Genomic DNA, 13,055 nt, shown 5'->3' on the forward strand with positions numbered 1-13,055 from the left:
TTAAGACACTATCTTGGAAGAAGTCAGGCAGTGTGTGTGTGTGTGTGTGTGTGTGTGTGTGTGTGTGTGTGTGTGTGTGTGTGTGTGTGCGTGTGTGTGCCATTTGTGTAAATGTGACTGAATGAGTGTAATCAGGCGCTCACTGCCCGGCTCAAGATCTCCTAGCAACAAAGACCCCCATTTCTGTAATGGTGCAGTTGAGTTTAGACCTGACAGATGGCCTGGATGGACACACACACACACACACGGACACACACACACACACACACACACACATACATGTGTTTTCTGCCTGATTAGACCCCAGCTCAGGTTGAAGGTGGACAGTCCAAACCTTCATTAAGAAGGTGGAACCACCAATTTATTTATTCATCTATTTTGCTTGAAGATGACTGAAACAATGAACCAATCATCAGAATAACTGGTGTTTCAGGATTTAAAGGCCCGGAAACTGTTGAGTGTAATGGTCCTTCAGCTGATGGGAAAATCAATTCAACAGATCACACGTACTAGTAAAAGTGGAGAGACGTTGGCAGACCAACACTGATCTGAGTGGGGTTAGAGCTGGTCAGCTACATCAGGTGGTCAACATTACCAAGCTCATTACTGGCATGAACACAACACCAGAAAGACACTTTAACTACAGCACAGTTAGTTCATAGTGTCTGTTGTTCCAATTATTTTGTCAATTCAGTAGTTAGTGTGTTTTTTCTATGCTATATACGTTTTCTATGATATTATCCTGTATCATATTATACTCTTCACAGGAATGTCGATTCTTCTGTCGATATTTTTAAAGCTCACTGAAAAAGTTAGTTTTTTTTACAGGATCAGCAGGTGGAAAAATAGTCAATTTATTAGCAATTCAAATCTGCAAATACAGTAGAGTAAACCTCAGCTGGAGAACATCACGTCCCTCTGTGTGATGTCAAAAGACATGAAAACAAGACATTCCCTCTGTAGGATTATCATCCCTGGTTTAATGTGCGTGTGACTGGGAAACATCCAACCAGCACGGTGTCTTCAGAAGACTTCCCTGAAAGTCACAAAATAACTGAACACACACCAGGACATCATCCGCAGGACATCGACAGGACTCAAACTCCAAATGGCACAACGGTTTTTAGCAGGCTAGGGCGCCCACCTCTCTGCTGAACTGTCATCAATTCCCCCTCCTCATACACGGCCCAGAGTTCACAATGAAGTGTCAGCAGCTCTCTCAGGACCTCGGACCCCAGGGTGCCGTGGCCTGTGCCTCTACATGCTGCTCTGCTAATATAATGTCATCGTGCCCCATTCTAAGATATCACTTTATCGATGCATCAATGTTTGTAAATCTTTAAATAAATTACAATTAAAATTTTCCTTGAATTAATATGTGTATTCATAGACCCACACTTACCTCATCAGGAAGGGGTTTTACTGTGTTATTGTACTGACTATAAAAATAACCTTTCTTAGTGAAATATTAACACTAATATTTTGAGCTATAATTATAATCTTACAACTCAAACTTGGTGGAAAGGTGAGAATTAAGACAGCAGTGTGTGTCTGTGTGTGTGTGTGTGTGTGTGTGTGTGTGTGTCTGTCATATGACCCATTTCTTAGCACTAAACTAAACCACACGTGCATGCACGCTCTAGCTTGTGATGGTCATATGTTAGACCAGAGGAAGATAGCCTGAAGCAAAAACAAATGGAAGCTGCTGAAATCAGGAAACTTCCTGTCATTCACTGGATGATAAGATCGCTTTCCTCTGAGAACACTGGATTTGTATTACTACTTCATAAATACGGTGAAATGTGAATCTCTTCTCCAAAACTACACAGTGCCCCTCTAAAAAAAGCTCTTGGCACAAATGCTAGATGCAGCTTCATGGGGAGGAACAAAAATGACGATTTTGTGTAGAAAAAGAGAGTGAAGTTGTAAAACAGCAGATCTGCAGACATGCAGCACTCACTGAACATGTCACAGCCCACACTGGAGTGACTCAACAGAGCTGTTCCCTCACGTACACATCCCTAATACACGAGTGAACGAGGGCTGGTTTGAATTATCACAAGAAACACACTGTTATAGTAAATGATACAACTCACTGAGTAAATTACTGCTGTTTCTCAAATTAAATGTGTTGATGTCAGCTGTGGAAAGTATTTCACCGCTGGAAAGATGGTCTTTTCATAAATCTGGGCTGTCTGTGCAGTAGAGAGATGTTGCTGAAATTGGCTCTACCGAAAAAAAAAAAAAAAGAAAAGAAAAGAAAAAAAAAGTGGCTGTGGTTTTCTCTTTGCACAGGGGGCAGAAAACCTACAACAACCAGAATCCATTGCACTGCACAAGACCAATGAACACACCCTCTGTTGGGGGGCCGGATGTGTGAGTTTAGTCGATCATTGTTCATTTGAATATACCAACACTGTAATGATACAAATCAAGTTAAAGATTCTAACTCAAATGAATCACTGGAAGAAAGATGCAACACAGCCATGACTGAGCCTACAGCCCACGACTCACATTTAGCTGGTAGCATTTATAGCACTATACTGCATGTCGCCTGTGATAGCGGATCAGCTTGAAATACTGTAGCCACAGTGAGCCGTTAGATTAAGAGCCACATGGAAAAGGCTGCGCACCTCAGCCAGGTAACCGACTCCCTGCGTGCTCCATGTGCAGCATACAGTCAAATCATGGTTGGTCATGGTTTGTTTTGAATTCTAGGACCTATAGTATTAACCTGCACATGCCGTTATCTTAAACTCTTGGCATCACCAAATCAACCAGGACTGAGCTCTTGCGGACAACAGTCATGAAATTCTTCTACCTGACGGAGGCTTTTCACCAGAGCTAGGTATGTGCAGCGACACAGTAACTTGAGGCCAGACAAAAACACACAGACGGATCAATTCATGAAATCAGATCTTTGACGTTACGGGACGAAAGGAACTGTGTGATGGCTCTGAGTCGCGCTCATTAAGTGCAGTGTGAGGTCACCGGAGTCTTTGAGAGAAGATGTGCCAGTTTTCCAAAAAATACTGCCAGCAAATTAAAGATTCAAATAAATACTAGCCTGCGCTGTAGATTATTGAGATTACCATTCATTTGAAAAATCTGACTTTTTCACTGCCTCGTGACTTCTGTGGGTCTCTCTGACACACGGGCTTCTGTGGAGCGCTCTGGTAGGGAGCGACTGTTGTGCAAAAAAAAACATAAATCTGAGTGACAGTGCAGGCTCATGAGTGCACAGTATCTTTGATCATCGGGGACCACCAACCCTGTCTCTGAGGCATTACTCTCATATGTAACTCATCTGAAACATTTATATTCACTGGCAGCACTGCCTTCAGTGTAAGAAGTGAGCCACTTTCTTGCACCGCATCGCCTGACTACAACACTGGAAATGGAGTCCCTGTCTTCTCCTTTAAGTCTGATTTGATCTCCTTCCCCCACGCTCAAAGTGTTCTGAGTTTGCCCAACATGAGCATAAACACATTACGCACGCCCTTCTCACCAGAAGCCAATATAGCCGGGGACACTGGTTAAAACACTGACTGTTGATATTTTTATAGATAGTTAGGCAACAAAATATGGGTGTCATCACTGATCTTGATTTAGCCACTGCAAAAAATGTACAAAAATATCTCTTAAGAAAACAATGTAACGCTTCCATCGTGTTATTTTGAGGTTTGCCTCAATCGCCGCCGCAGATGCAACGTCTTGCCGCCTTTGAGCTGTTGAGCAGTGTCTGTTAGCACCATTTTCATTTTAACAATCTCTGTGAACTCTAAAAATCAAGCACGGTTTGGTTGTCAAAGCTGAATTTACAGCTTAAGAAATGACACATCCAGCAGATGTGTGAAAATGATAAAAAGCACGACTTGCAACACATAAAATCAAGTCTAGACTGGTTTAATTATATAATACAAAAGGTGCAATTCATAAAAAGGTGTTTTATGTGTGAGTGTATGTTATAAAGCCCGCAGATGTATACATTTAAGGGGAAAATACTTGTGGTTGTAACAACAGTCGAACAGTGAACACTGGAATGAATACGACGCCTTCCTGGAGTGGAACTCATGGAAAAATCCCCCCGGCCCTGATTCTGAAATGCGGGTAACTGCAAATACACCTCTATGTCAGGAAAACCCCTCCCTGTGTGCGTAGCTGCCCGTCATCTCAAAAAAACTGTCTGGTTTTGAGACAATATTACCTCCTCATGACATTCAGTTAATCTCCCAAACACTGGCACTTCATGAAAACCTATTCACATGTCTTTCAATTCAAGAGCTGGAGTTCTATCAACAAACTCTACCAGCAACACACATCATATAATAAGAACCAGGCCAGGCGGAGCAGCCGCAGGATGTGTTGCCTTCCATCTGTTTGTACACATGAAGATACTCGGTATAAGACTGTTTCAGTCCTCTGTAAATAATAGAAGCATGTCACACGCCAAATGTTGTGGTGAGGAGCTGTTCACTGGAAGCACATCTGAGAGCAGGGGAAAAGTGTTGCACACTCTGGCTCCTCTTTATTCGAATGACGGTTTGTCCCGTGAGCCTTCAGCATTCATGAAGACCTGAAGGCTCAAATGTCATTTGAATGAAGATAAATGCAAAAGCAGCAGGAGTGTGCTCCAGTGGTGCACGTTACGTTAAGTTTAACTGTAAGAACTTGTTTGCTCCCGTTGGAGCAGAACCAGATGAGGGGAACCAGTCAGACCACTCCCCCCGTCAGACTGGCTGAAAATACAGGAGCTCGGCAGTGACGCATCATGTCCGCAACACGGCCAGACGGAACGGATGATGAATCCTGCAGGGTGACCGATCAGGCTGCCTGCTGCTCTGCAATCCAAGAGAATATATATATATACACAACAGGGAAAGCTAAGAAACTGTTGAGAAACCACTCAACGCTAACATAAACCTAAAAACAGCAACACTGACTCCTCTAAGAGCAAACAACCAAATCACAGTGCAGGTTTTAAACATGAGGTGCACTGGCTTGCTATTATGTGCTCCAACGGTAAACAGTAGTCAGTGAAACCATAACAGAAGCATCCATACAGCCTTAACAGCCCCTGCACATACCTCGCTATACTCATTGGATGAGTTGGGATGATGAGGCGACAGCATTGTAGATGCATGTTGATCTTAGTAATCATTAGCCAGTGATATGTGAAGGCTGTGTAACTAATTGCCGTGTTATGCCTTCTGGAAGCCAAAACTCTCTTAACACAGCACTCTGGAACACTGGAAAAAGTCATTTAAAGCCCCAGAGTCTTGTTAGTACTAAGTGTGTCCACAGATGGATTGCTGCGTGGTCAACAGTAATAGAGGCGTCAGGAGCTGAGCCAGGACTCGATCTATGTTCCAACCCTTAGTGTAGCCGTGAGCTCTGGGCTGAGCAAAAGAACAAGAACCCAAACAAGAGCGGACAAAATGAGTTCCCTCTGTACGTCGGCTGGGCTCGGCCTCACAGATGAGGGTGAGGAGCTCAGAAATCAAGAGTTATCTCCGAGTAGAGCTGCCGCTTCTTCTTCTTCATGTCAAAATGAGCCAGCTGAGGTGGCTTGGGCATCTGATCAGGATGCTTCCTCGTCACCTGGCTTTGGAGATTTCCCGGGCATGTCCAACTGAGAGGACGCCCGAGGCAGACCCAGAACACACTGGACGAGTTACACGTCTCATCTGGCTTGGGAACAACTTGGGATCCCTCAGTGGCAGCTGGAAAATGTTGCTGGTGAGAGGAAAGTCTATCTTACTTAGCCTATCACAGCAATCTGGCCTTGGATCAGTGCCAGAAAATGGACCATCCTCAGACGTCTTTAAAATGTTGGATCATTTCCTTTTTCATTGCAGGCAGAAATTCAAAACACCAGCTCTGTTTTGTTAATTGCAGTTAACTTGCTTAGTTGGAATACTATTCCAGTGTTTCAAAAAACATTTGATTTGGTCAAACAAACAAAAAAGAGAATAGAAAGTCCATTAAGAAAAAAAAGGAAAAAAAGACAAAATGAAGAAAGATGGGCCCATTTATAGATTTTAAATACTGCAGTGGATTCTTTTTTTAAACTGTCAATACTGCAAATAACAGGCTAACAATCTGCTGGTAAGAGTAGTATCTAAATCTGACATTTTGAAAAAAGGTTCATCTTTGACTGTTAACGCACAGACCATAGGTGAAGAGTGTTAATGTCAGCGGTCAGCAGTGTGGAAGCAGTGCGGTGCATTAACTCAGCAACATGTCATCTTGAGGTCCCACATCCAGGACAGAACGCAATGGCACATTCAGATACTCGTTTCTGTCCTTTCAGAATACTTGCATTGCACTCAAACAGTCAAAAAAGTTCAATCCCACTGTGAGTCCATGAGTGTGTTTACACTTTGTCTCTACCCTGCAATCTGAATTAAACTGACTGCAATCAGCCGTCTGGACGCTCACATCTCAGTTATCCCGTCTCTCTCTGTGGCAGCTAATGTTCCGTTTCCTGTCTGTCTGTCTGTCTGCCTGGCACATATACACACCCTGTGTAACCATTAACCTCCTCCATTACACACATACACACACACACAGACACTTCCTCCCGCAGTCTGGCTTTACAACATGCTAAGTGAAAATCAACATTACGTATGATCTGGATTAGCATCTGAATCAGTGACCAAATCTCAGCAGTAACCAGCGACCAAACCTCAAAACACTCCTTCTCAGATTTCACATTAAAACGGAGTGGCAATTCAACCCCATGGGACTCTTCACGGCTGCACATTGACCTCTTTTTATGATCCTCACTGAAGCAGCATTATCTTCATAGGCTGAACTTGCAAACTTTAACTCAACATATATATTCTTTTTAAATAAAACTAAATCACACAGAACTCTCCCAGCAGCTCCGGTCTCATAGAAAATCCAGTCACAACATACCGCTGGCTAATTCATACAGCTTGTTTATTGAGACGAAGTAGATTTTGCCCTCTGTGAAATCATGACAGATGGAATATTTCTACCCGCTATCACAGCTGTTTGTAAAAGATTAACTTCACTTGTCTCAGTTTGTTAACACATTGTGGGTCATTTATCTTTTATTTCACTATATTCTTATTGCAGAAATTAGACTTCTGTAACAGCAAAATCAATTTAAACGTGAAAGTGCTACATGCAGCTAAACGGCAGCATATTATTCATTAATATAGAATAAGAAAGGCTAGTTGTCAGTAGAGTGTGTGAGCAGCTAGTGAACAGTGTGTAATCCAGCAGTTTGTACTCACTCTGCTGCTCTCTTTGAACAGTTTAAAGCTCATCCACTTTGGCATGTCTTCCTCTCCTCTTCTGTCTCCCTCTCTCTCTCTGTCGCTCTCTGACTTTGACAACTCCTTCGTTTGTGTCTCCGCCACACAAACACGCCCTCACACACACACACACTCTCTCTCTGTCTGTCTCTCTCTCTCTCTCTCTCTCTGTCTGTCTCTCTCTCTCTCTCTCTCTGAACAAACAGCCATTTGATGGGAACGCCACTCAGCTTGGTGTGTGTATGTGTGTGCGCACATGTGTGTGTGTGTGTGTGTGTGGGTTAGTGTGTTCACATTTCTCCCACTCCATGGAAGTAACTGCGGCACTAAAAACTGCAAGAAACTGTGTGTTTGTGTGTGTGTGTCATATGACCAGCAGATGGCTACTGTACAGCTTCAGTCTGAACCTGACACTGAATGCATTTGATTCATGAGAACACACACACACACACACACACACACACACACACACACACACACACACACACACACACGTGTCAACGATTGCTCGCGGTATAGCAGAGTTGTAACTGTGTGCTGGGACACCAGCGACAAAGTCAAGTACATCTTCATCTGAACATGATAAACTGCTCTGAGCAACATTATCAAACCACCGTGATATACAGTGTGATACCTGTCACCCATCAGAAGATGTTGAATAGCACTCCACTTTGACAGACATTGCCACCATCGTGATATCATTTGCAATGAGGCAGAATGATCGTGTTTCCATGACTATCGTTGTTTCCGATTACTTTGATGGTTTCTTATGTCTAGAGAACCAGATTCTCTGCAGTGCCACAGTACTTCGTTATCGTGCCGTTTGTCACACGCTTTATCAAAAACACTGCAGAAGCTGTGATTTGTATATTTCAATAGCATTTCATTCATTCATTGCGTATCCTACTTTCATGCAACCCTCATTTAGGAATGGATGCAAACGGTCCAACCATATATACAGTCAACAGGGCCTATATAATGGGACAAAACCAAAGAGGTTTGCCAACACCAGCTAAAGAGATCAGACAGGGACATTCCTTGTTGATTTGGCCTGCATCCAAACGCAGAACTACTTTTAGACACTTCCATGTGACATCGATGCCAAATATGTCACATCTACAGTTAAATGGACATGCAGTTCTCTTGATCTATGTGATCTGAAAAACTTGTGACTTGTAAATCAGAGGGAAATGATCCATTTTAATTCTTAAAGCGTGGTCCGGCAGCGCTTAATTGCTTTACGCTGTCAGTTCAGCCGAAATACAAGAGGAAAAAAAAAAGAAGAAAAAGTTCTGTACACCTATTGTTTTATTTTTGGGTTATTATTTCCCATTCCAGATATTTCTGCTTACATTGCACAAAAGATGGAGATATTGCCACTTGGATCTGTTCTGAAAAGCCAAAATGGAGATGTATGCAATGTCATCTGGGTTGAGAATGTTATATTCAATTAGGACCAAGAGTCTAGAGCCATGCTAGCAGCTTCATGAGGTTTTACTTACGCAAAGCTGTGCTTTGGGCTAAAAGATAATGCCAGCATGCTAATGATCGTAATGCTAAAATACAGATATTAAGCCTGTAGCTTTACTAGGATTTACCTTGAGGGACACGGACATGTATACCACATTTCATGGCAGTAAATCCAAATAGTCACGGGATCGCTTAAGAAATTAAGGCTCGTCCTTTGGGGCCATTACTTGCATCAAATTTAGCCTGAAAAATTTAAGGCTGGACTAAAGTAGAACGACCCACCAGACCAGCATGCAGTATTGTCTGCATTGCTACACATCGCAAGAGGCCAGTAATGTGGGGGCTGTCATTTGTGACAACTAGTCTTCATAGCAAAACAAAACAGAAGTCCCTCTCAATAGACTCAAACCAAGCTTTACAGATCACTTTCATTGGTTTAAGGCACAGGGATAAAAATGGCCCCTTTCCAGCCAGTGATGCATATTCAGTCCCACAGGAGTAACAAGCTACTAAGTTTTATTGGCTCTCGCTCACAGAAAAACACAATTTTTACTCTAACTGAAGACGGAGACTAAAATAAGTGTTTGCCTTTTGACCAACAGGGATTTGGTAGAGCCATGAAGGCTGCCAAGATGTCAACCACTGGCATGACGCTTTAAATAACAGCATCCAGACCGCAGACTGAACCACAGCTGACTCATCGCGCCCAAAAACGTCACAGAAAAGACTTATTCCACACAACGTCACAGAACCGACTTATTTCACAAGAGTTCATAGAACTGGCTTGAACCTCAGCATGTTAACAAAACATCACACAGATGACAGGTCCAGAGTCACATCGTTACACTGGCATAGAGCAGTACCGCAATGCTAAATGTTAAAAAAGGTCGATCGTGGGTGCCTTTTAAAATGACTGTTTGAGAAGGGTTTAGGGTTTGGTCGCTATCTGGCTTAAGGGAATGAAAACCACTTGACTGAGGTCAGAGAAAGGTCACCTTCATGGCTAAAACAACTTGGACTTTTTGGCAAAAAAAAAAAAAAAAAAAAGGTCAAACCATGATCTCCAATGTCAACGTCATGTATGTCCAACCCCAACATGACCTTTTGCTGATTAGAGGGGAAAGCCATTAGTCTGTAGGATGCCAACTGACAGGAAAACATGAAGTTTGTGCTGTTGTTTTGTCCAGTGAGAACTTGTCAGGTTTGTTGTTTAGCTCCATAAACCAGGACAATGGACTGGGTCTGAACCACCACTAAGAAGGGTTCTGACGCGCAGACTTAAATTGAGGGTCGTTACATCAATTTTGTGTGAATGTGAATCCCCTCATAGTCCATCTGCGGTGTCGAGATGGGAGGACGTGTGTTTATACTGAAAGAACAGTTTACTTAAAAAAGAGAATTCAGTCGTTATCTAATCATCCTGACGCACAATAAATCTGAACAATATAGATGTTAAGATGAAGCCTGATTTCTGTCAGAGTTAACATCAGCACACTGAACTCCTTGTGTCATGTCCGCTCTAATGTACAGGAGCACAGAGAGTGCCTAATAAAAAACGTGCGCTGTCCAAACGGGCTGCTTCAGCTAAACCAGTGACTGCCGCAAAATGCAAGATGAAGTATGTCTGTGGTGTGTGTAAAGTGGTGAAGAGAGATCTAGAGAAAGAACAGCAAAAGGAGAAAGAGCAAACAGAAAAAAAACAGCAAAGACGGAGAGAAAAACAGGAGGGGGGGGAATCCAGTCGTCACATAAAAACTCCTCCAGAAACCACCAGAAACAGTAGCTTCCCACCCTGTCCACACACACACACACACACACACACACACACACACACACACCCTCTAGACCCAGACAGCCAGTGGAACATCTGACTACACCAACGCCGGGTTGTTATTATAGTATATGGGAGAGAGTGTGAGACAGAGACACAGGCAGAGAGAGAGACAGACGGGTGAAAACTGAGAAGGTGAGAGAGAAAAGAGAGATGGATTGCAAAAGCAGCAACTAATTGCAGGTGTGGGTGCGCATCTAGTGAGGGTAATTCACTGTCAGATTACAGAGGGCAAAGACAGAGAAAATGGAGCAAGACGCAGGAAAAAAAACAAAAACAAAACAGAGGACAGAGACGACAGAACAGGGTAAGGCAGAGAAAGGTATGAAGACGTGTATGGGAAAAGGAAAAGACAGGAGGACCAGAAGCTGTAGCAACAGTGGTCAGTATCTTCAGAAGCAACACTTGAACCTAACCCCATCTGTGCCATTATCAGCTGATCAATACCCTTATGTCCTTGTTAAGAGGTGGACAGCCTCTGACAACCCAGAGTACCAACAATGATTAAAATCACCACGTTATATGAGAATAATTGCCTGTTTCACCATCTTTTATCATCAAATTGTTACACTTGTTACCAGCACAAACAGTTCTCTCGCAGGAAGCGGAGCTGGAAAGCGTTTCTTTTCATCCGTCCTCTCTCACCTGTGCAGTGAATTGTTCCTCACACAGCTTCAGCTCACTGTGACTGGCTCACTGGATGTGTCACAATGGAAACAACTCTTTTCTCCCCAGACAACAGCTGCTCTGATTACTGAGTGGCAAATGCAGAATCACTGTCATGTCCTGACAATCAGAATCTTTTCAAATGCATTTGATGAGCAAATGATTTGAAGAACAGTAGGAACCTCATGGTGGCTGAAACAAAATGGTGCGTCTCTTCTTCTCCCTCAAAAGGGAGAGGGAAAGGTTTCATTTTCAGCCTCGCTACTATATCTTGTTTAAAGCAGTAATCTGGCGACTGGTAAGCAACAGAAGCTTCAACCTCTTCAGCTTTGCTGCAACCCAGAGTACACTTAGGACTGGCTCAGTGTTGCCTGATCCGATCGCTGACTCACTAACCCTCATATCTTGACTTGTTTAATTCCAGAATACACAAGAAATGGTCATGCTCCTCGATAATAAAGAGCTGCATGAGCGCAACAAGAGGAGCACCGCCGCCCTCGACATACAAGATAACAAGCCCTGCCATGCTTCAACTCCATGCTGGGAGAAAAATACAGTCTCAAGCCAGCTGAGTTTCCAATGCCAGCACAGTTATCCACAACTAATTAGTACTTCAACTATAGATAAATAGATTCCGGTGTACTAAATTGGCACTCGGCTCTAAGGGGATGGAAAGGGAGTCATGTTTTCCCAAAAGAGGATGGAATCCCTTCACAGAGCCCTGATTCTGACTGCTTTTCACAATACACAGCACTGTCCTGTATGCTGCCAAGAGTTCTCCAAGTCAGTGTACAGCCAATTAAAAACTGTAATAAATGGAAAAACTAATAACAAAACACCACACACACACAGCAGCTCATGGCGAAAGCTGTGCTCTGCTGTGTCAGCATATGAAACAAGAGACATATCAAAACAACAAGCTGTGTTTTCGTTCTTGGACGTCTCAGGAAAACAGAAGAGGAGGATCCAGAAATAGCCAGCGAGAATTTTGCAAATCCTAGAAACAATAAACTGGACCAGAAGGACAACACACCCACACTGAAAAAAGGCTGGAAAAAAAAAAAGAAAAGCCATGATCATGTTTTCATGGGACAGGAGGAGGTGGGGACACAGATATGCAGCACAAATGCAGGTCATGGTGTTCATTTCGCATTTGGATACATGTAATGTACACACACACATTATGTACCAATATAGACAAATAGAACATTGAATGAAAGAGTGATGCAGAGATGACAGAGACAATGTTAGAGAGTGTGTGTGTGTGTGTGTGTGTGTGCATGGTGCTGACATTTAGAGTCAGGGTAGAGTGTAGGCGTAGGGCTGCACAGTGAAAAGGCCACTCTGTGTAACACTGCAATGGGAGGCCATGACTGACATCTGTTGGGGTAGTGTGTGGGTGGGTGGATGTGTGTATATGTGTGTGTGTGTGTGTGCATGTGCATAGCAGTGAAATGGGAGGCACTGTAGTTAAAGAGGATGGCATTCAGTTAAGATCAAAACTTCTTAAAACTGTTGTGGATTTGTACTACGCCAAACTCCATTCAAAACATGCCATATTGATGTTCTGTTGCCAATTTGCAAATTAAGCTGCTCTACAAAACTTATCTGAAGACCTTTAAACAAAGCCCCATGAGTGACGCTGTAATTCAGCACACATGTAATCACCCAAATCCAATCGTATTTTGTCAGTCACACACTGTTAACTTAAATACCAAGTTACCATTTAATCTACTCAGTGCAGAGTCAATGTGCAAATGTGCATGCATTTACATTTAGATCTAATACAAAATATTGGCCTC

At 42.9% G+C, this 13,055-nt stretch overlaps 1 protein-coding gene across 2 annotated transcripts in view; it reads right to left on the reverse strand.

Moving 5' to 3' along the window:
* kalrna (kalirin RhoGEF kinase a) overlaps positions 1–13,055 on the reverse strand; it is a 148,354-nt gene that overhangs the window by 48,395 nt on the left and 86,904 nt on the right. The window lies entirely within an intron of this gene.

The sequence above is a fragment of the Acanthopagrus latus genome, chromosome 9, assembly GCF_904848185.1.
Source record: "Acanthopagrus latus isolate v.2019 chromosome 9, fAcaLat1.1, whole genome shotgun sequence".
In the NCBI taxonomy this organism is placed as follows: Eukaryota; Metazoa; Chordata; class Actinopteri; order Spariformes; family Sparidae; genus Acanthopagrus; species Acanthopagrus latus.